The sequence below is a fragment of the Anabrus simplex genome, chromosome 1, assembly GCF_040414725.1.
Source record: "Anabrus simplex isolate iqAnaSimp1 chromosome 1, ASM4041472v1, whole genome shotgun sequence".
Lineage (NCBI taxonomy): Eukaryota > Metazoa > Arthropoda > Insecta > Orthoptera > Tettigoniidae > Anabrus > Anabrus simplex.
The window spans coordinates 1,527,853,302-1,527,879,001 of record NC_090265.1 but is presented as its reverse complement, the minus strand read 5'-3'; the positions used below and the strand labels follow the sequence as shown (position 1 = coordinate 1,527,879,001).

At 40.8% G+C, this 25,700-nt stretch overlaps 1 protein-coding gene across 2 annotated transcripts in view; it reads right to left on the bottom strand.

Moving 5' to 3' along the window:
* Positions 1-987: 987 nt before the first annotated feature.
* The window catches only part of LOC136880093 (toll-like receptor 7), a 104,949-nt gene continuing 80,236 nt past the window's right edge, over positions 988-25,700 (bottom strand). For both annotated transcript variants that reach the window (XR_010860946.2, XM_067153277.2), the window contains one exon: positions 988-1,254. The gene's annotated coding sequence lies outside the window, so the exon portion shown is untranslated. The remainder of the gene's footprint in view (positions 1,255-25,700) is intronic.

Genomic DNA, 25,700 nt, shown 5'->3' with positions numbered 1-25,700 from the left:
CGAGTCTATTCTTTTTCCACGCTTCGACGTCTACCTGGGATGCTCAAAATATATATACTAGCAGTTTCCCGCTGGCTCCGCGCGCAATGTACAAAGTATGGTGTTGTTCGTTACTAACCTCACGGATGTATTTGCAAAGTTTCGAGTTAATGAAATAAAGCACATGATCTGCTGTGGTAATAGAATGTAATATTATGTCAACAAAACACTTGAAAATACTTCACGCAAAGAAATTGTTCCTTGGAACAATACTACGCGCCGAACTGTTAAAAAGTCCTTCAAAGATCTTCATCATAGAGACAAATGTACTCATAACGTTTCTTAGAATCTACTAGTTTAAGTAGTTATTACTTCAAAAGAAAGCGCTTGTTCCAGTGAGTGTTTTTAGACCAAAACTAACTGCGTACCTCAATTAGAACGAAATATATGATTGCTTCAATGAGACAAAATGTTGAAGAAATGAGATGTCAAATTGAATGTGCACTCATAACTTTCCTCAGAATCAACCAATTTGAATAGTTAAGAGCTGAAACGAAAGAGTGTTCTTAAGTCGAAACGAACTCTGTACCTCAATTAGAACCAAAGATATGATTGCTTCAAAGAGACAAAAAGTTGAAAAATCAAATAATTTGAGGAAGGAGGAAGTTAAGTGATTTATAATACTTGATGACAAATCTGTGCATGAATAACTTTCAGTTAAAAAAAGAATGAAGGAAATCGACCGGGTAGAATGGACGGACTGACTGACTTTAGTTTCCATATAGATGTTTCATATGATTACTGTGAAAATCTCTTCTTACCGATGACTCAGTATTAATTTCCAGTTTTGAGTATGAAATCTGCTGTACGAAGCATTCTATGCACTACAGACATTACACAAAGATGGGCAAATATACGGGAGTAAAGAAGTAGCGAAGGGACTTAGGAGCTGATAAAACATGCATAATTAATGTTATAATAATTGAAAAACAAATAAAAAGCAAACGATCTGAGCAAAATTCGTATAATTTTATATAGGTACATATATACATATACACAACAATATTTATAAAATAAATACAAAGATATAAAAATTTACAATATTTTTCTGACACATTTACAAGATACATTCACAGTTTTCGAGGAAGTACATTACCAACTTAACAAACAAAAAGTACCTCATAAAGAAGTATCGTTTACTCTTTTTTCTGGAGCACCTTTAAATACTGTACGAACTGCGTAACTCTCATTATGGACACAGAAACACGCGCTTGCCTGAAAAAATCAAAACAGAAAAGAAAAATGAAATTAAAAGACGAGCATTCATACAAAAAGCAAGCAAACAAAATATTTATACAGCCATGCATACAGCAGCGTATCTCAGTTATTCTAATTAGAGGCCAGTAATTATGAGGGGGGGTTGCAGACTATAGTGGAAGGTCTCTAATCATACGACATGAAATAGAAGCCTCTTCTGTGAAGAAGAGGTGGAGAGAGGGACACGGAGGGAGGACAAGAAATGGGTCACTTTACAGTTTTAACAAGCAGTCATCTGATACATGCTCACTCTGGCTCTCCTTCCAATACAGCAGAAAGCAATAATATGCTTTGATGTAGAAAAATCACAAATTAATTCAAGAACTAGTCCTTTCTCTCACAGTTCACTTCATCGTTCTCTCCAAATTCAATGCCTACACTGGCTGCTCATTATTTCGAGTATCGTCCTATACAACATATCCTTAGCTGGCTTATAAAAGTGTCTACAAATGATACTCTCAAAGGAACATTAAACAAAATGTGCTGGCATCAACGTTGCCAACTTCCATGTTTTAAAACAAAATTCTACGTCATTCCTTTCCACGGAAAAATATATTGGTCTAGATTCGATGGTAACAACAAAAACAATAATAATAAATGTTATTGTTATCAGCCTAGATCCTTGAATGAGTAGTCAGCGTAGCAGCCTTCATGTCAGAAGGTTCCAGGTTCGATTTCCGGCCGAGCCGGGGTAAAAGTGCAGGAAACAAAATATTACTTATATTATCATTAATTTATTATCCTCGTCATCATGATTGCCACCTCTGTGGTGTAGTGGTAGACGCCTGTCTCTTACCCGAAAGCCTTGAATTCGATTCGTGTCAGATGACGACTTTGTCATGCAGATACCGTGATATTACATTGTCCGCAGGACATCGGGCTGGGCAGCATTCGTTTTGACAGGCATAAGCGAAAACGGCATTTCTGTTTACAAACGCTCCTTCATAATGTCTGCGTCTAGGCCACGGAATTCCCCACTTACGAAGATAGGGACGTTTCATCGCATAGCAAGATTACCATGAGTACTTGTTGAGTGGATTCCGCTGACTTGTTGGACAACTATTCAAGGAGGGACGAACGGATGAATGATATGAATGAATGAATTTAATGTTGTTACTTCATTTAAGTGTACATCAGTTACTATACTGAAAGTAAGGATTTTACTATAACTGTAGTAGTAAAGTAAAGTAAACTCGTGTCCTCATCCCGAGGTGGTGCAGCTCTTTTCAGGCACACCCCCATTGGAGGTGAGCTGCGTGTACCATTTCAACCACATACCAGCCCTCCTGCCATTCTTAAATTTCTGGCAGTACCGGGAATCGAACCCGGGCCCCCGAGGACGGCAGCTAATAACACTAACCGTTACGCTACGGAGGCGGACACTGTAGTAGTAATAGTAGTAGTTTGTGTTATTTGTATTTGCAAATATAAAGATTTATATTTTTCATTGGGTAATTGCACGGGAGGGAATCTGTGCTCTAACTTCGCCACAAACAAATGCATTATCTATCTATCTATCTATCTATCTATCTATCTATCTATCTATCTATCTATCTATCTATCTATCTATCCATTCATCCAGTACGTCTCACAAGCAACAACCAAGATTTCTATGATAGTCGAAAAACTGTTCGGGATCCGTCCAGCCTTTTGGGGTAAGAACTCAACAATTACCGTATATATAATTCATCATTCTAAATGTCCGGCTCCTTGGCTAAGTGGTTAGCGTGCTGGCCTTTGGTTACAGGAGTTCCGGGTTCGATTCCCGCCAGGGTCGGGAATTTTAACCATCATTGGTTAATTTCGCTGGCACGGGGGCTGGGTGTATGTCTCATCATCATCATCATCATTTCATCCTCATCACGACGCGCAGGTCACCTACGGGTGTCAAATCAAAAGACCTGCATCTGGCGAGCCGAACATGTCCTCGGACACTCCCGGCACTAAAAGCGATACGCCATTTCATTTCATCATTCTAAATGTAGATGCCATTGAATGGATTGGTGATTAAAGTTTACGGACAAGAGGTCTAAATTCTGCGATATTAACAAAGATCAGACCTATTCAAACATTTCCTACGAACAGGGCTCAAGTTGGTCTGATTTTCGGAAGAATGAACGTGTAGTTTAGAAAAGGCCGGGTGACTATATTAAAGATCGTTAACCTAACAGTGTCGGTTTTGTAGAAGAACAAAAGTGGAAGAAGTCTAGAAGATTAAGCGAAGATCCTTGCGCATGCTACTAAGTGGAATCAGCGTCAGACTCACTTTGGGGTCTTGCGCTCGACGACAAAATTCATATATCATCATTCATTACGGCCTCCACCAGTTCTATAATAAATTACCTTCATTCTTTACGGAATGTCCAGAATACTTCACAATTTGCTTTACGTCGCACCGACGCATAGGCCTATAGGTCGTATGGCGACGATGGGATAGGAAAGGGCTAGGAGTGGGAAGGAAGCGGCCGTGGCCTTAATTAAGGTACAGCCCCAGTATTTGCCTGGTGTTAAAATAGGAAACCATGGAAAACCATCTTCACGGCTGCCGACAGTGTGGTTCGAACCCACTACCTCCCTAATGCAAGCTGATAGCTGCGTGACGTAAACCGCAGGGCCACTTGCTTGGTCAAGTTCAGACTACAAAACCTACTGATGCCGGTAGTTCCTCTTATAGAAGTCGCGATTTGTTGAGTTACTATATGAAAGTCTCCTGATAAAGCCTGCATGTAACTCATCAACCTGTTCAATAATTTCTTAACGTGATGATCGTTCCTTTCGACACTACAATGGTGGAAAATATGAGTAGTTTATTATGTGTATGTAGGTATGTATATAGTCATGGGAGAAGATCCACTGTACCATGCATAATGAAGCCAGTCCTCGCAAGAGATGTGGGATTACAAGCAATCGATTGGCGACTGTCCTTGATTAGCTGATAATTACGGAAACAGGAACTATGTACTACACTGCAATGCACCAACAGATGAGGTCCCCTATTCCCTGCTCTTATTGCGGCAATTAAAGTATTTTAAAAAGCTCTCACTTCGATAGCGAAACAAAAGCATCATGTGCTCAGTGAGACAATGGCAGAATAAACGAGTCAATCTGACTTTTAAGTTATACATTTATATATTTATCTATTGTTTCAGAGGTTCTTAACCTTGAATGTGACACGGACTCCTTTCAAAACGTGGTCAAACCAACAGACACCCTCCCTATCAAAATAAACACTAGCACATAAACACAGCTTTTCAGGCAATGGATATACTTTACTGAGAACTGACTATCTAATACGAAGCATGGCGTACAAATGTATGAATAAACAATCTTAAAATATTTTTGTTCAGATTTTTTCCTAAAAAAAAACCCAGCGACGATTTCCTACAAAAATCTTGAGTGCAAATTGAACAAAACAAAACGGAACAAATCTTTATTTTAGCTTTAAAGTTGACTTCAATGAGTCAATGCTGCTTGGAATAAATAAGGTTAAAATCAATCAATCAATGAATCAATCACTACACTGTGTAATGGTCTATGACAAGGTAAACACGCATGTCTCCGCTGACTTTCGATCAAATTTGACTTTTTGTTTTGACAGAAATAAGAGCTGAAACCGCGCCTAGAAAGATATGCAGGGACAGCTGTAATGGCAATGTAATTTAAGTGTGATAATTTAATGCTATGCATTGCTAAAATAAATTTTCTCAGATACCTTTCTGCTGTTAACTGTAAAATAATAATGAATATACATATTCAAGCTTTATTTTGACTTTCACGAACTCCCTGAAGAACATCTTAGACTCCAGGTTAAGAGCAGTGATTTATTTAATTCATTGATTTATTAAATTCACTTGAGTATGTTATATAACAAAAAAATTATGATAAAAAAGCCAACCAGTTATCATAAAGAGAAATCCATCACGTGGAACAGTTCAAATACCTCGGATAAATACTGACAGAAGTTCCTCTTTGTGAAACTGGAATCAGGAGTCGTATGACTATTGCTAAAGACATTTCGTTAAAATTAATCGCACCGAGCTCGATAGCTGCAGTCGCTTAAGCGGCCAGTATCCAGTATTCGGGAGATAGTAGGTTCGAACCCCACTGTCGGCAGCCCTGAAAATGGTTTTCCGTGGTTTCCCATTTTCACACCAGGCAAATGCTGGGGCTGTACCTTAATTAAAGCCACGGCCACTTCCTTCCCTGTCCCATCGTCGCCATAAGACCTATATGAGTCGGCGCGACGTAAAAGCAACTAGCAAAAAAAAAAAAAAAATCACTGATATGCCAGTGCACATTGTCCCTCAAATTGATAAAACAACGTGTAAAGTCCTACGTGCGGCCATTTGCGATATACTGGACTCTGATCAATGGCGACATAAAACAAAACTTTTGATATGTTGTGCTGGCACTGCTTGGAGGAAATAAGCCGGGTGCAGAAGATGACTAGTACAGATGTGCGAGATCGTGTTAGCACGGAATGACTGCTGATCAACCAGATCCAGAGATCATCGTGGCTGAGGCACGAACTGAAACATGGTAGCCTCATAATCGACGTACTGGAGGGTAAGATACGAGGAAAACGCCCTCGTAGAAGATCACAAAACAAACTTCTGAAGAGATTCTTCATTGGTAAATGCCTGGAGAGATATGAAGAGGCTAAAAGCCGTTAGATACATTCACCTGTAGCAGACTCATTTATTCGCATGACTGAATACAAATCTCGATTAATTTATATGATGACTTCTTCATCTGAAACAATTAGATGCTAGCTTTTCATCACTGTATTTCAGGTTCACGCAGCTGTGATGTGGAATTTGAGATAGGAAAGGCAGAACCGAGACAAGTTTACCTTCGGATCCTCGTTCTCACTTATTAACGTTTGACAGCAGCTTGTCCGAAGCACGTTATATTTATTAATTCTTTATTTACTTATTCAATGTAAAGTGTAAGACCTTTAGAAGGAAGCAAGGAAGGAAGGAAGGAAGGAAGGAAGGAAGGAAGGAAGGAAGGAAGGAAGGTTGGGAGGGAGGCCAGCTCCTTTCCAGCATTAGAAAATCAAGCATTCGCTTCAACATGGCCTAACAATGTAAGTATTGCTGCTGACGGACTAAAGTCGCATTTTCTTACTGCCGAGAATCATAAGACTCATACCAGAATGTGAATTTATTTTATACCCGAGAACAAACAATTTTTCACGCTCGATAGTTTATGTACTGGCAAAAAACGCGTCCTGTTTGCGAGGCAATGAATGACCTCTAAAACATACCGCGATATATGTGCTTTAGAGTCATCAACGGGCTATTTCCATCATCTGACATCCTGCATATTTCAAGAAGGAACCTTAATCAGTGTAATGTTACAAAGGCACACGGGGGTTATCAAAATGTTGAAGTACTGGTCGAGAAAGGATGTTGTATCAATATCGCAAAAAACAATTTCATCTTGCTGATGCGACTCTTCTGCTCATTTATTTGAAAGTTGTTTTCTCGCAAAGCTCTTCCCAGAGTGTTCTGTCACTTAAAAGAAAGGGAGAGAGGGAGAGAGAGACTGGAGGGAAAAATTACTGTTCTTCTTTCGATGTCCATCCTTATTTCTTAAAAATACTTGCAATAACTGAATTATAGTGCTGTTTCTCTTATTGTTAACGACCATATACTCTCCTAGAATATGTATAAAGGTAGTAAATGATCCACCTGATGAATTTCGCATTGAAGCCTTTTTATGGTGACGAATATGACGCAAAAAGAAGCAAGGACATCCCCACCCGTCGTTCGATCAGAATTCCGCGATATGCCATCATTCACCATGGGTTTGAACTGCTGAGGGAGACTGGGTCCTAATTGAACTAAATTCGGACTAGTTATGGTGCTATGCTGACCCACTGCACAGCGAAATAAGCTACCCTCCAGCCATTGTGATTGCGATGCTGAATGACGATCAATAACGCACATACTGTCGGAGTATCCAGTGAGGGCTTACTCTGGAAGATTTAAGGATACACAGCTCAGGCTATAGTCAACATAAAAAGCAAAGCAAAGCAAAGTCACCTCCTTACAGGCCATGAAGGCCCTTGGAGGGGTGGAAGGTAAAGGCTTCCACTATTCGTAACCTCGGCACTTGATGGGGTAGAGTGGTTAGCTCTACGCCCGGCCGCCTTTGCCCCCAGGAATTACCCTAGTACTCATTTTTGGTGTAGGCTGAGTGAACCTCAGGGCCATATGCACCTCCGGAAGTGGAAATCTCATTTCTTAAATTTTACGACTTCCTGACGGGGATTCGAACCCACGTCCTTCCGGGCAAGCCGAGCACGCCTTTACCGCCTCGGCCAGGCAGCCCCTCTGCAGTCAACATACAGAAAATTAATTTTGCATATCCATGTAGCCTTTGTATATTTATGCGATGTTTCATTCTATACGCTTAATAATAATAATAATAATAATAATAATAATAATAATAATAATAATAATAATAATAATAATCATCCACCTCCGTGACCTCGGCACAAAGTGGGATAGAGTGGTTGGTGGTTAGCTGATAATTCTGGTGAAAGATGAGTTAATCTCAGTGCCATGTGCCAGTCCAGAAGTGGAAAACTCGTTTCAAAATTGTCTTAACTTTCTGACGGGGAATCGAACCTACTTCCTTCCGGATGAACCGAGCATGCCTTTACCGCCTCGAATAGGCAGCACCTGGTTAAGAACTACTTAACTTATTTCCTTGCACTTTGTTCTATGCCCTCTCACTGTATCTAGCGTAACTAGTTTAATTCCCTTCTCTAGAACAGTAATATCTCGTGAACACCTCGTGTAATTCCGAACGTGATTATTTTCAAATTGAAGTGATTTGAACAATATTGACTGGATGAATCAAGTAACTCTTGTGTTGGACAACGTTTCTGTTTCATTACACCATCCAGGCAGCTGCCCTCCATGAGATGTAGGAATCAGGAAGGCATAGGCTACGATTTAAAAGGAGGCTACCGAGAGTTTAAGTTAGGTGCCATACACACATTTGCTTTAGATAAGTGGAAGACTACCAAAATCTACTTCGAGGATGGCCGAGGATTGAGATTTCAACCTACTTCTATCAAAGAGCCCTCATGCAAGGCACATTTCCCATAGGATCAAGAACCCGAGGCCTTCAGACCTTCTCAGGGTTTATCATGAGAAATATTTATTTTTCATAAGAACATCAACACCCGTACTGTGTGTGACCATGCACAGAAACGCCCGTAGATGTATTGTTACAGTAAATGCATAAGGAAAAACCCAAAGGAGAAACATCTGATAAGTCATTTGACCATTTTTGTTTCATTCCGACCAATAGTCGACCTAAGATGTGCAGAGAAACACCTCATATTTTTATTATTATTATTATTATTATTATTATTATTATTATTATTATTATTCATCTGTTTACCCTCCAGGTTCGGTTTTTCCCCCGGACTTAGCGAGGGATCCCACCTCTACCGCCGCAAGGGCAGTGTCCTGGAGCTTCAGACTCTTGGTCGGGGGATACAACTGGGGAGTATGACCAGTACCTCGCCCAGGCGGCCTCACCTGCTATGCTGAACAGGGGCCTTGTGGAGGGATGGGAAGATTGGAAGGGATAGGCAAGGAAGAGGGAAGGAAGCGGCCGTGGCCTTAAGTGAGGTACCATCCCGGCATTCGCCTGGAGGAAACCACGGAAAACCACTTCCAGGATGGCTGAGGTGGGAATCGAACCCACCTCTACTCAGTTGACCTCCAGAGGCTGAGTGGACCCCGTTCCAGCCCTCGTACCACTTTTCAAATTTCGTGGCAGAGCCGGGAATCGAACCCGGACCTCCGGGGGTGGCAGCTAATCACGCTAACCACTACACCACAGAGGCGGACATTATTATTATTATTATTATTATTATTATTATTATTATTATTATTATTATTATTATTCGTAAAGCACACAGGTGCTGATAGTGCACCAATTTATCATTACAGAGTAGTAACAGAGAGAAAGAAAGATTTGAAGTCAAGAAATACATTACATCGGACACAAAAACATTATTAGATTAGTATTTACAGAAAGAATTAGACACATAAGCAGCATCCCACAGAATACTGACCATAGGCCTAATTTTTATTTTTATTTTACGGCGGGCCGGTTCCGACTGTACTGCAATGGGACAGAGGTGAAGCAAGACCCTAGCAGTCCGTCGACTGCGACAAGTATGTTTTAATATTCTCTTCGTACGATGCACGACGTATTAGATATTAAGCTGATTGAAACAGAGCTTTTTTTAAAATTTATACATGTTTTCGAAAAGTATTATGAAATATAATACCGAGACAATGTTGAAACAATTTTGAAATAGGACTTTTCCAGATAGTCTTTTTAATCTTCCTGAAAAACAAAACACTTACATTTCTATACTTAAAAACACTATTTCACAAAAAATCCACTTTACTGCTGTAATCCATCGAATGGAGTCTCTTTCTGCATTTATTACTGTCGTCGGTTCGTGTCATGTCACTACCCCGGTATTCAGGTTAAGAGACTGAGGGAAACTCTGGCTAGGTCATTTGATCACAGTTGTCGGATGTGTGCAATGTAATTTCTAAGTAGATATCACGTGTATACCTGATGACATCCGACACATACAGTATTCAGTAATTATAAAATATTTCTTGCTACAGATGTTTCGTAGCGCTTTGTCGTTTGCTGTGTCCCAAGATCCTACGGAACCAAATATTATTACTACTATTATTACTATTATTAAACGTGTTATTTCATGAAGTAGCTATGTTCTTACTGTAGAATTCGATCTACCGGCAATCTCTTCCCCATATTGTCATCCGAACAACAACAATAACAACAACAACAACAACAACAACAATCACTTTCAGCAACATTCACCAACATTCCTTTCTCTCGGGAAATTCCACATTTCCGTCCGAGCTTGTATGAGTTGTAGGAGGAGGTTATTTCGCAGGAAACACAGAGAGATACGAAGGAGTGGACCACCTCGGCTCCTGCTCTCTTATAGAACGTGCTTGTTTTATTTTGGAGCGTCTTGTCCCCTTTGAAGACTCTAGCTAAGAGCTGCTGTGAATGAAGCTTGCGTAACATTCAACTTTGTCAACTGCAATGTACCACACGAGTTTCAGAACCACAGCATGCACTGCGTCTGTTGAAGAAAGTGATACTATTTTTACGCTGATTATACAAACATTTCTGAACTTTCCTTTAAATAATAATAATTTAAATACACAATGATCTTCAAGAACTAGAGAAACTGAAATACACAGCAATAATAACAATCATAATTAAAAAACAACAACAATCATATGGCCTATGCCACCGCATTTTGATCTGATGTCATCTAGGCTGCCTGCATGTCAATTTCAAGGTTCCATTTTGCCCTTTCAGATGGCAGAGCAACCGATCTCTGTTGGGTGATTTAAGGTCGAGTTTTAATTAATTTATGTCGGGTGAACACCAAATTTGTCACTAGAGATATTTTACATGTCCGCCTCTGTGGTGTAGTGATTAGTGTGATTAGCTGCCACCCCCGGAGGACCGGGTTCGCTTCCCGGCTCTACCACGAAATTTGAAAATTAGTACGTGGGCTGGAACTCAGCCTCGGAAGGTCAACTGAGTAGAGGTGGATTCGATTCCCACCTTAGCCATCCTGGAAGTGGTTTTCCGGGGTTTCCCACTTCTCCTCCAGGCAAATGCCGGAATGGCACCTAACTTAATGCCACGGCCGCTTCCTTCCTTGTCTATCCCTTCCAACCTTCCCATCCCCCACCAAGGGCCCCTGTTCAGCATAGCAGGTGATGCCGCCTGGGCAAGGGACTGGTCATCCTCCCAGTTGTATACGCCGACCCAATGTCACACGCTCCAGAACACTGCCCTTGAGGCGGTACAGGTGAGATCCCTCACTGAGTCCGAAGGAAAAACCAACACTGGAGGGTAAGCAGATTAAGAAAGAAAGAAAAGATATTTTACATGCCAAAATTGTACGACATTGAGTGACAAATTGTTTTTATTTTCCATCCTTCAAACATCCAATTACCTCTGCCAGGTTTGTACCAACGATCTTGGGAAATGAAGACTGGCACTCTACCACTGATCTACACAGTAAGCTAGACCAGTCTTTGAGACAGATCCTGAAGAATGTGAATGGTTTTCAGGAAAATCCACCGGGAAAAGTTGCGACAATAGTGGGCAAAGGTCAAAGCACAGCGGCTGAAGAAACGCCATCCCAAGTAGAACTATTCGAAAGAATAATAACAACAAGATATTCTTGATCAAATGATCAGTGTAGCGGCCTTCCGTTTACTGGATACCGGGTCCGATTCCCAGCCGGGCCGGGGAAATTAATTTCACTGGCTCAGGGAACGGGTGTTTTTAATATGCATCTTTTCATTTACACACAATACCGCCAACTACTACAGAAATAAACAATAGCGAATACATTTCGTAACACTGGATTGGCGTCAGGAAGGGCACCCAGTCATAAAACTGTGTGAACTGAACATTTAGGCTATTACACATATCGCACCCGCGACTGAAGCAAGGTATGGGAAGAGCGACGGAGAATGACAGAAAAAAATAATTATAATTATAAATAAATTATAATTAATATAAATAATTATAAATAATTATAATTACGGGACAGCCTAGTGTAAAAATTGGAAACCAAGGAAAACCATTTTCAGGGCCGTCGACGGTGGGATTCGAACGCTCCATCCCCCGAATGTAAGCTCACAGCTACGTGACGTAACCACGTGGCCGACTCGCTCAGTCACACGAAAGTCAAACATTCACTTACTTACGTTCAAACTTTTGAATCATCGTATTCATCAGCGAAAAACCAGTAAAACGAAAGACAATTTATGTCCCCCCTCCCCAACAAAAAACGTTCAGCGATATATTCATACCTGTATCACAGAGACCTTCTATTTTTAGTACTAGCCATCATGACACAAAGTAGATTAAGACATCAACCCCTGTGAATGTACAGAATTACCGTCGTAAGTTCACGCTCGATAACCTCATGCGCAACATATGCGTCGAGGCTTTGAGCTAGATCCTTCAGTGGAAGCTACAGTTTGCACTGGCATGTGCTAAGAGATACATACATACATACATACATACATACATACATACATACATACATACATACATACATACATACATACATACATACATACATACATACATACATACTGCACTCATAAGACGAACATACATATATTGATTTCTAGACATCAAAACTCAGTTAATACCCAGATTTCACTGAGGAGGTGTACTGTGAAACTGAGTAATGAAGTTTCCCATTGCTTTCCTCACAAAGCCAGAAGGTTTTGTTTACACATCAGGCTGTCAAACCCTCTTTAAAAGGAACGTAGGAGAACTGCCATTCTCCATCAATATCTGGTGTAAAATTTGATCTTAGAATTAATATAAATAAAGCATTTTGAGATAAAGTTCTTACCACAGATGAAATGAAAGTGGCACAGTGCTGTAGTGCTTACGAAAACAACCACGGTGTATTTAAAAGCACAAAATAACTCTTTAGTCCTGAATGTAGGCCTATGCATGTCTACCCTTTAGTCTCGTTTCCAGATACGGGGTCGGGGATGAGGTGAGATGAAATTACAGTATATGGCACTTTTTACGGTCGGTTGACCTTCCTGACGCCAAACTCAGTTGAGGATCTAAATTAATGATGGCGAATGAAAGTGGGTAAGTAGGAAGAAGGAATCGGCTAGCACGCGCGGCCACACCGCTCGGCAAGTCTTAAATTTCTAGTTCTAAACATAAGGAGTTAAATGGTTATGCATTGGAACAGAATGTCTTCTTAACTCTCAGGAATATTTGGAATCATTAGCTTAACGCTAGTATATAACCACGAGCAACAAGAATCGCTTCAAACACAGGTCATCAGGCAATGTTCACATTCACAGAAGTTCATGACTTTGATAATCGAAATGCACTGCGCTCCTAAAATAAAGCAATTAATGTCCAGGTATGAGTAGATTCACCAAATAGCATAATAAGTTATTTATGTTCCAGCAACAACAAAGATCGCGGCTTAGAATAAATCTGGCGATTAACCGAGTTAATCAATGTATGTATGTATTTAATTTATATGTATGTATGTATGTGTGTGTGTATCTCTTATCACATGACAGTGCAAATTGTAGCTTCCACTGAAGTTTCACCTTCATTGATGGGCCCTTAGCTGAGTCCTGGCATTGATTCGATTTTCTTGTGCCAGGCTACTCTTTCGTCTATCCTATTCGACCTCCCTTGGTGAAGACTTGTTCTTTTCCGAACCCAACGGTATTACATTTTTGAGGCCTAGGGAGTCTTTCATTTTCAGACCTACGTGGCCTTTGTCTTCCTTTGGCCGATGCCTTCATATTTCGAAGTGTCGAACCCCTTCCATTTGTTCGCTCTGTTAATAGAGGATTGTAGCCCAATAGTACTTTCTCTTAAAACTCTCATTCATGGCTGTGACAGTGTTGAAGATGCTGAGGTATGTATGGTACTGAGTAATGATATTAGGAGAACGACAAGTGAGTCTGAGTAAAAAGCGGTCGGGTTACAAGTACACTTTCTAGCCCAGCGAGGAAAGCAACGGCAAACTACCTCACTCCTCATCCTGCCTAGTACGCCTTATTTTGGCGTTGCCATCGGTTGCTGTGGTTTCACTCCATCGGAGGATCCAACCAGCCTTCGGACTGATGACAAATAGACGGGTATGTTAAGTCTTCAGTCCAAAGGCAGGTTGGATCCTCAACAGACCCACAATCAGCTGCTATCGATAGTCAAGATTTCACTGAGGAGGTGTACTGTGAAATTGAGGAGTGATGAAGTTTTCCATTGCTTTTCTCACCAAGCCAGACGTTTTTTTTTTACACATCAGGCTGTCAAACAATCTGAAATGCATACACGAACCAACCTGTGAGCAAAACTTTCACACCAATCATCACAGGGATTGGCTGCATTGGAAATGATGTTACTGACGTTGCTCAAACCTCAGTCATTTTCACGCTGCCCAAGCCAATCATGAGACTGAGGCAGAAGAATGAAAGTATCAGACTTGTTCTATCCCGTACCAGAAGGCACGGTGCATTTAAATGGCTCCTACGCTATACAGTTATTTTCACTAATGTTCTGACATTGTTAGAAAACAAGCAGTAAGTTCTGATCGATTCTAGAGAGTAACACTAGGAACAGAGAAGTGGCGTGTGTTTAAGTTTGGACACACCCTGTCTCAGTGTTGAGGCCAAGAGATGTTATTACGGTCATGGCTTCCTGGCATCTAGTATCGGAAATGGATTACGGTACGGTCTTCATTCTGAGACAATATGTCAACCAGATGGAGGAGCTCCCATCTTCTCCTTGTTTTATATATAGAGAGTTTGTTGCTTTAATCCTCATGAGATAAATTGGATCGATCAGAGCTCAATGTCATGGGTTCGTTCCTAACTCACTGCATTGCTTCTAAGCACGGAAAAGTGGGGAATAAAACATTTCGAGAGGTATTACCTAGTTAAATTGACGTACTGTCTTCTACTTAACTGGAAAAAAAAAGGAAAAGAGAAAATTAAAAACTATGACAGGATCCGCAGGTTACAAATATATCTCAAGGAGCTTTCAATCTACGAGATTTCATGTTTGTTACATTTTGTTCTGTTTTCAGGGCGACTTTGCTTTACGGGAGTGAAAGTAAGCTGGATGTAACAGACGTGAAGTAGCAAGAATGATTGTGGGTACAAACAGGTGAGAACAATGGGAGGAGGTTACTCGGAATGAGGAGATAAAGGCTAAGTCAGGAATAAACTCGATGGATGAATCAACTAGCATCGTTGGTACGGTCATGTAAGATGAGGTTACCTGGGAGAATAATGAACTAGGCCATTGATGGTAAGAGAACCATAGGAAGCCCAAGATGACGAAGGTTAGACTTAAGTTAAGAGGTGTGGAACTAAATTAGCCTAAAGAGCTCTTTGCAAATAGAGCAACATGAAGACGATTAGTTAATTCACAGACGCATTCAGACTGAATGCTGAAATGCATAATAGTCTGTGATGATGATGTATGTACGGATGGAAGGCATATTATAGTTTAAGATCACTCTTATCTTTGTTCTCATCTAATGCTCAGTTACACATTGTTGAGTTGGATTCTTTCGTTATTAAGCCAAATTTGCTATAGTAAATATATTCTCCCGTGGTGCTGTAACAAACAGATACAAATTAAACTGTGTCCTATCTGGTGTAGGAACCAAGAATCAGGTTAATAAAAAAGTACAGACAGAAAGACGGTTTTATATGTGTAGATAGAAAATGATGAGTGCATTTTCAGACGCCTGCAGCAAATGGTAATGAAATTCTCTTCATATTGTGCAACATCCTATTGCCCGTCAATTCCAATGATATCAGCGGATGATCGGTAATCTAAAGGCCTCTAATGCCATTCTGGGTAGATAAGTGTGGTTTGTGCTTGGGACTACAACAGGCAATTTATGAGAAGCACAATCAATCAATCAATCAATCAATCAATCAATCAATCAATCAATACTGATCTGCATTTAGGGCAGTCGCCCACGTGGCAGATTCCCTATCTGTTGCTTTCCTAGCCTTTTCCTAAATGATTTCAAACAAATTGGAAATTTATTGAACGTCTCCCTTGGTAAGTTATTCCAATCCCTAACTCCCCTTCCTATAAATGAATATTTGCCCCAGTTTGTCCTCTTGAATTCCAACTTAATCTTCATATTGTGATCTTTCCTACTTTTATAAACGCCATTCAAACTTATTCGTCTACTAATGTCATTCCACGCCATTTCTCCGCTGACAGCTCGGAACATACCACTTAGTCGAGCAGCTCTTCTTCTTTCTCTCAATTCTTCCCAACCCAAACATTGCAACATTTTTGTAACGCTACTCTTTTGTCGGAAATCACCCAGAACAAATCGAGCTGCATTTCTTTGGATTTTTTTTCCATTTCTTGAATCAGGTAATCCTGGTGAGGGTCCCATACACTGGAACCATACTCTAGTTGGGGTCTTACTAGTTGGTGTTGCAAGCGGAAACAGACGGCAGCGGTTTGAATAGTCAACGTCTGACGTAATTCGTAATTCTGTTCTAATAATAACACCAGTAATATAACCAAGTTTCGCGACGTACAGTTATCCCTACTTCCGATATCCAGACTAAATTACTATAGCAGTACGACGTAATTTAAATAAGAAACATCTCCTGTACACGTATTTAGGAACAAATGTGAACTACAACATTGATCGTACTGAGGAAATAAAGTCCAGGGTCGGCCAAGCCAGAAATGTATTCAATAAAATTAGGAGATTTTTTCTGTAGCAGAGAACTGAAGTTTACATCTAAAAATTAGACTTCTGAGATGATACGTCTTCTCCCCCTTGTTCTTGAGACCAGGGACATGCAGAAAAGAGAAATGGACAAATTAGACGTATTTGAGCTCTAGACGTACAGAAGGATACTGCGGTTGAGTTGGATAGATAAAGTCACAAACGATGAGATAGGGAGGCGAATGGGAAGGAGAAAGGGAATATGAAATACTGTCAAAATGAGAAAGCTGCAGTATCTCGGTCATGTGGTGCGAGGGGAGAAATATCATCTACTGCAGCTGGTCATGTAAGGGAAGATAGGCTTACAAGGTAAAAGAAGACCAGGAAGAAGACGCATTTCTTGGATTGATAATCTGAAAACTTGGTTCAAATGTTCCATTATTAAGCTGTTTCGCGCTGCATCATCTAAAACAAGAAACTCTTATGAGAGGAGACGGCAATTGAAGAAGAAGAGAGAAGAAGAAGGGCAAATGTTCCAAGAATTAGCCAAGAATTATTGCTCCCGAGTTTTGATTCCATCAAGCAGAATACAATTTACTGATTTTCTGCGAATCGCCAAATCTCTTATTCATTCATGTACAGTAATCGCACAGAGCAAGTTTTAATTGTAACCATCATTACAGTCCGCCTCTGTGGTGCAATGGTTAGCGTGATTAGCTGCCACCCCCAGAGGCCCGGGTTTGATTTCCGGTTCCGTCACGAAATTTGAAACGTGGTAAGAGGGGAGGTCAACTGTGCAGAGATGGGTTCGATTCCCACCTCAGCCATCCTCGAAGTAGTTTTCCACTTCTCCTCCATGCAAATGCCGGGATGGTACCCAACTTAAGGCCACGGCCGATTCCTTCCCTCTTCCTTGCCTGACCTTTCCAATCTCACCATTCCTCCATAAGGCCCCTGTTCAGCATAACAGGTGAGGCCGCCTGGGCGAGGTACTGGTCCTCCTCCTCAGCTGTATCCCACGACTCAACGTCTCACGCTCCAGGACACTGCCCTTGAGGCGGTAGAGGTGGGATCCCTCACTGAGTCCGAGGGTAAAACCGACTCTGGAGGGTAAACAGATTAAAGAAAGAAAGAAAGAAAGAAAGAAAGAAGGAAAGAAAAAGACCCATCATTACGGATATAAAGTACTAAGGACTAAAGATAATTCATACTAGTTTTAATGACTGAAAATTAAATACTGAAATACAATAAAGAAACTTGTGCCTCATAATCTTAAAATTATAATTCATCCTACAGTTTCATGGACTATGGAGACGTGGAATTTTATTTCGAAAATCTTTCGTAAAATTTCTGTGATGGAATAGCACCTCATGAGGCGAAAATATAATGAACGTCGGAGTAAAACAGGGCAGTTTCCGAGGAGCTGGGAAAGGAAAAGGCCAAGACTGGGGACGTTGCGGCTACGTCCCTTATCGAGATACAGCATTTGCCTGGTGTAAAAATGAGAATTCAGGGAAAACCACTATCAGAGTTGCCTAAAACTGGATTCGAACTAGACATCTCCCGAATGGAAATTTACTGCTACATGACCCGAACCATATAACCAAATCATTTGGTCTATTTCAAATAGTAGGATTCATGGCTCTCTTAAATTCACAATGCCATTTCTTAAGAAGGTATTGACTTCGAGGCCTAAAACGCTTCTTGTTCACAGAATGGGTAACAGGAAGAGAATTAAAGATTTGTTCCAGCAGGCGGGAGACTCCTTGCGTCATGCCCCTGAAATACGAGATTTTCAGTGGAGGTTAGAAGGAATATTTCGTACACATATTTTTAATATAAATCAACTTGAAGCAATGACTAAGTTGAAAGGTTTGTCATTTTAGATTATTATGGTTTTAGACCTTGTGTGATATAGTATTAAAATATCATAGTGTTAGAGTTCATTTTACACAGACTACTTCCAAGTGCAGTTTAAGGCTTTCAACAAAGCACACAGAGGGTTTTCTTTCCACGAACACTAGCTCTCAACTTACTAGGGAGCTCGTTTAACACCCGAGCGATCTAACCACCTGTTAAGAAATATGACCCCTCGACAATGCCGCAATACTGAGGTCTTGCACTGGAATTTCATCTTGAAAGCAGTTTACCAGGGTACTAAAAGGCTTCACACTAGTTCATATAAGATACAAGTTACCCTCTCATATTCCCAGTTTCATAATCATATGCTACTTCCAATATCAAAGCTATATAGTCCTTTTTACTTCTCAAAGGCATGGTGGCATTCTTGGAGGATAGTGTCTAAAACAAAACTGAACAGAGTCAACTGATCTCAGGTAATGGTAAGGAATATTAGATTAGGGACTGAGGCCGCAAAGGAAGTGGGTGGAGATTGTTACTTGGGTTGTAGAATAACCGGCGGTTTTATAAGAAAGGAACACATAAAATGTAGACTACCCTAACCAAGAAATCTCTTTCTTAAAGAAAAAATCGCTGACCACAAGCACAGATAGATAAAGAATAAGTTGATGAGAGAACTTCTTCGTCTTCTTCTTCTTCTTCTTTATCTGTTCATCCTCCAGGGTCAGTTTTCCCTCGGACTCAGCGAGGGATCCCACCTCTACCACCTCAAGAGCAGTGACCTGGAGCTTCAGACTCTGGGTCCGGGGATACAATTGGGGACGATGACCATTACCTCACCCAGGCGGCCTCACCTGCTATGCTGAACAGGGGCCCTGCGGAGGGATTGGAAGACTGGAAGGGATAGACAAGGAAGTGGGGAGGAAGCGGCCGTGGCCCTATGTTAGGGAAAGCATGGAAAACCACTTCTGGGATGGCTGAGGTAGGAATCAAACCCACCTCTACTCAGTTGACCTCCCGAGGCTGAGTGGACCCCGTTCCAGCTCTCGTACCACTTTACAAATTTCGTGGCAGAGCAGGAAATCGAACCCAGGCCTCCGGAGGTGGCAGCTAATCACACTAACCACTACACCACAGAGGCGGACGAGAGAAGAACGACTTGGTAAGATTTGACCAGAGTAAGATTCAGAGGGAAATTCTTCAAACGCAGAAAGCAAAAAGAAGAAATTATTCGAAAGTAAAGAATTTTATCCTTCCTGAATTCATTTCTTACTTGGAGCTGTAGCTTCCGAGGAAAGATAAATGAAGTAATACGTTACTTAGCGAGAAATTATATCTATCAAACGGAGATTGATTGAATGATTGAGAGGATTATAATATATACTGTACATAGGGCTATGGCCCGGTGCGCCTCCATACCGTAACGGTTAGTGTTACTAGCTGCCGTCCTCGGGGGCCCGGGTTCCATTCCCGGCACTACCAGAAATTTAAGAATGGCAGGAGAGTTGGTATGTGGTTGAAATGGTACATGCAGCTCATCTCCAATGGGGCTGTGCCTGAAAAGAGCTGCACCACCTCGGGATGAGGACACGACTTTGCATAGGGCTATGAATTCCCATTTAATGTACATAATCTCAAATTCTAGATCAATACGATACAATAGAGTACAGCACAACACCCGTATAATAAATAACATACTTACATGTTGGTGTGATGAAGCATATGTAATAAGAGGAGAACTATAATGGTGGTCACAGACCAATACAAAATGTAATTCTTAATTACGGTATCATGCATAACCTGAGATTAGAACATTATTAAGACGTCTCCTTACTACTGAGCGGCGTAAGCTTTCATAAATATACAAAATTTAGATATCATATGTACATGCAGCACGGCAAGTAAAATATGTATTTTGATATATAGTGTTGCGGTACCTGCACTGTATTCCGTGTGAATCTGTTGTGCCGATCATGAATATTTTTTATTCGAGAGACTGCAGAATATATTTAAAATGAGCTTCTTGAAGTTATCTGCGTTTTCTACAAATTCACTTCGATAACATCTAATAGGAAGAAGGAACGGTCGAAAAACATCAAATACATTTCCAACAACATAATATGGAAATACTCGTGATGATTTTGCCACTATGGAATTTTGATGAACCATTAACTTACATGAGTCCGACTCGTTGGCTGAATGGTCAGCATACTGCCCTTCGGTTCAAAGGGTCCCGGGTTAGATTCCCGGCCGGGACAGAGTCTTTAATCGCTTCTGATGAATTTTTCTGGCTCGTTGACTGGGTGTTTGTATCTGTCCCAACACTCTCCTCTTCATATTCAGGCAACATACCACACTACTAACCACCACAGAAACAGCAGTAGTGATTACATCCCTTCACATAGGGTTAGCGTCAGGAAGGGCATCCATCCGTAAAATAGGGGTAAATCAACGCAGTACGCACCTGCGACCTCACAGGTGTGGGAAAAGCGGTAGAAGACGACTAACATACATGAGTATAGGTTCTTGAGAAGATTGTTATTTATAATGCATTGATGTGTATCCATGTGCATGTATGAACTGTGTACTGATGACCTTCAAAAGTTAATGGCATATTTGTTCAGTTCTCAGCAGTGAATAAGTAGAAATTAAACTTCCCAGTTAAAGTTGCAAAATTTCAATAACAATGATCACACGTTAATTCCCTTCCCGTTGGAAAATTCCCATTTATTATCTGCAAGTGGTGCCTTTGCTGGCAGGACCTAGTGTTTACAGTGCACTATGTCTTCTGGTATAGGCTAGAGCAATTTTGTTACTTTCATTGATCTGTCTCAGCTTTATCTTGGCTTGGACAAAATGAAAGTGACTGAGGTATGAGTGATGCTAGTAATGCCATTCCTTTTGCAGCCAGTCCCTGCTATGAATGGTGTGAAAATATTGCTCATAGGGTCAGTTAGTGCATGCATTTCAGTGAGCTTGGCAGACTGATATGTAATAGCAACTTCTGGCTCGGCGAGGAAAGCAACGGGAAACTACCTCACTCCTCATTTCCCTAGTACGCCTCTTCAGTGATGCCTAGGCCATCTATGACAGCTGATGGCGGAACTGTTGAGGATCCAACCAGCCTTCGGGCTGCGGACTAAACATACATACATACATACATACATCTGCAAGTGCTAGAAATGAATCACAAAGGTGGATATAATTAACAAGAGGCGATAACAATGAAGAAGGCAGTATCACTGAAAGTGAGGGTGACGAATCGTGCTTTATGTGAACCAAAGAATATTCACAACAATATTATTCAATCACACAATAATGATGATGATGATGATAATAACAATAAATATTACTGAGCGTGTTGGCCGCGCGGTTAGGGGCCCGTAGCTGTCTGTGAGGTTTGCACTCGGGAGACGGGGATTCGAATCCCACCATCGGCATCCCTGAAGATGGATTTCCGTGGATTCCCATCTTCAAATCAGGCAAATGCTGAGGGTGTAATTTAATTAAGGCCACGAATGCTTCCTTTTCAGTCGTAGCCGTTTCCCATCCTTGCATCGCCGAAAAGCTTAAATGTGTTAGTGAGACGTGAAAAAAACAGTGATACACTTCTTTTCTAATAGTGTCACTGGATTCCCCTGAAGGCTTGGAATGTATCTACCAAAGCAAGCTTCCAGTTTCACATGTGATAATAATCTGCAAGACCTACATTTTCACATGGAGCTTGAACTACAGAGACAGGCTTTTTCATTTCAAAAATGCAACATGCACTGGCCGCGAAATAAAGAGCGACTTTCTTGGTTTCACAGAACCATTACGTCACTGAGGACATTATTGTTACTAGCCTCGTTGACGCAGTTATGTAGCAGGGTAATGACCTACATTAATGTGTGATTACAATTATTTAGGTTTGGATTTGGAAAGAGTGACCTAGGACTTGATATTATTTATTGCATCAGCATGTCCTTTTAAAATACAGCGAACTCTATATATATATATATATTTTTTTTTTTTTTGGTAGCGGCTTTACGTCGCACCGACACAGATAGGTCTTACGGCAACGAAGGGACAGGAAAGGGCTAAAAGTGGGAAGCAACCGGCCGTGGCCTTAGTTAAGGTACAGCCCCAGCATTTAGCTGGTGTGAAAATGGCAAACCACGGAAAACCATCTTCAGGGCTGCCGATAGTGGGATTCGAACCTACTATCTCCCGGATGCAAGCTCACAGCCGCGCATCTCTACGCGCACGGCCAACTCGCCCGGTAAACTCTATATTAGACACGGGTTTCGAAACTCAGATCTCCGAAATACAATTCCAAGTTTTATCGTGTAGCCGAGTGAAGGTGATTATATGCGATCCTCAGACAAACGAATATGATGGAAATCCTTGTGAAATATTCAAGAACAATTTTCCTTGAAATGAGTATCTTATACGATCTCAAATAAATTACTCTAAGGCAGGCCTAATTAATAAAACTGTTTCTTTGGGTTATACAATTTCCGGTGAGAGTCATGCAGGTTACGTTCGTTCCTCTCATTACTGTAGTTGCTGCGCTGCCAGTGTAGCAGGTGCTGTCAATATCACTTCCCCCTCTGGGCCCCGCGAGCCAGGCCCCCCAGGGCACAGCGCGCATCACTTATACAACACAGGGACCGCAACACCCCCAGGGAGCTCCCGTGTGGTTCCTGGCAACACTGTATCCGCTATAGGGCTGTACAACAATGCAACTGTAATACGTATTTCTCAAAGTTCGCTCTCGTAATCTCTCACTTTCTCTATGGACGGACATTATTGACATTTGAAATCAAAGGAATGATCTGAATCACTTAATCTGTTAAAACCCAAGATATTTCTAACTTCTCTATCACACAGGTGTATGGTGCGTTTTTTGAATTTAAGAACGCCATTTCGACTTATTGCATTCATAAGATTGCACAGCCAGAGACTCAACGCCTAACGGGGGACTAACAGTGTCGGGAAGCCCCTTTTATGTGTGGCAATGGTACACTCAGTGGAGAACAGCGTCTGTTCTCGTGTTTAGGGGGCTACAAAATGTGGTCTAATCGAAACCTGGTGCTGCAGCAGGTGTATCAGAACCAAGTGACAGGTTGGTTGGTTATGTTAGTCACAACTATTGATTACAATTAAGTTATTTCGAACTGTATAGCAAGAAATAGAAAATTATAAACAATTTGTTCAAATAAGTAGCAAGGGGAACATTAGAGAAAGCAGTAAGTATTTGAGCAAATACCAATGTTGTATTAATTATCGATAAACGAACAAATGTATAGCCACAAGTACCATCAAATAACATTTCTCTTTAAATGATTAATATAGTGTACAAGTACAATCCGAGAATTGAAAATTAGTTTAAAAATAGGATCGAAGGACCCTGAGCTTTAATGGGCAAATAAAATACGTTTTTCTCTCAATATTCTGATCTACATTATTATCAAATGATTGTTATGTATTGCGCTTATATATGTTCTCTCATCACATTGTCTGTTTCCTGGAGGAATACAACAGCTCACAGTAGGAACATGCATTACCTGAGTATTGTACGTGATTTTCAGTCTAAGACATTAATAATCTGTGAAGGTATCATCTCACACGAAAATGCCCAGATCATCCTTGGGCGTCAAATAGAAAGACCTGCATCAGACGAGCCGAATATGTTGTCGGACACTTCCGGCACTAAAAATCATATGATAAATAAATAAATAAATAAATAAATAAATAAATAAATAAATAAATAAATAAATAAATAAATTCCCCCCCTCTAAACATGGTGGGAAATTTCAATGTGCTATTTGACCAATGACAGGTGAAATGGCACAATGAAGGGCTGCTAATCATTTGTTAAAGTGGTCTGCTATAGGACATCAAAGAAACGTGAGTTATCTACTGTAGTTTAAAAGCTTGATCACCAAACGTTTCAGTTGAAAGGCTACGGTAAATGATTAAGTAATATTTACCAGAGTACGCCCGACGGCGCTTAATATTTGAACTACAATACCTGGACACAGGAAGCAAAGTAGTTCTGCAAACTATGCTGTTTAAAAACAAACAATTCCTAAAGGCTTAGCGCATTGTATAATCAATAATCGGTGTGTTTACAGAAATTACTAATCGTGCTTCAGGTTTTATAAGGTCACTAACACTAAAATAGCTCCGGTTAAATAACTGAAAAAAAAAAAGGAATTAACCGAAACGCCAAACACGAGTTTAAAAAAATAATCTGATGTAGACGAGCCTGGATTACGCGCGCTTTAGCGATTCTCACACAGCGTTAAGTATTAAGCCTCGTTTCACATCCCACTACGCAGATGTATCCAATACAAGAGACAGAATTTGGTCGCTGTTGTTAGCATTAAGCCACAATGAAACACAGCAATTATGTCGCAAAGTTATGTTCAATATCCATGAAAACAGATAATTTCTCTTTTCATTGGTCTTATTTCCTTTCCTCACTTTACTGAGAGAATGATCCGTTAAAAGGGTTTTTCCTTTTGTTAGGACACAGAAATTTAAACAGCTTGGGACATTAATATGTGAATAATAACAAAATTTTGAAGAATTTTTTGAAATGTACCATACTGAGTGCCTCAGATGGTAAACCAATGGTTTTCTGAGCCCAAGTTGGCTGGTTCGATCAGTGCTCAATCCAGTGGCATTTGAAGATGCTAAAATAAGCCAACCTCGCGTCAGCAGACTTACCAGTTCCTAAAATAAATCCTATGGGACATGATTTACGCAAGGCCGTGACAGCCGATTAGCACTGTCTCTGGCTTCGTACTCAGGTGGCCATGGTTCGAATTCTAACCAATGAATGTGGTATATCTGAAATGGAAACTCATGTTTCTGTGGTTCGGATTTGGTGCAGAACTGGCTGTTGGATATTCAGCCCGAAGGCTGGTTTGATCCTCCACAGCTATGCCAACAGCTGTGATAGATGGCCTAGGCATCACTGAAGAGGCATACTAGGGAAATGAGGAGTGAGGTAGTTTCCCGTTGCTTCCCTCACCGAGCCAGAAGTTGCTATTACATATCAGACTGCTAAGCCCACTGAAATGTACGCACAAACTGGCCTTATGAGTGACATTTTCGTACCATTCATAACAGGGACTGGCTGCGTAAGGAATGGTATTACTAGCATCGCTCATAACTCAGTCACTTTCACATTGTCAAAGCCAAGAATGAGAAAGATCAATGAAAGTAA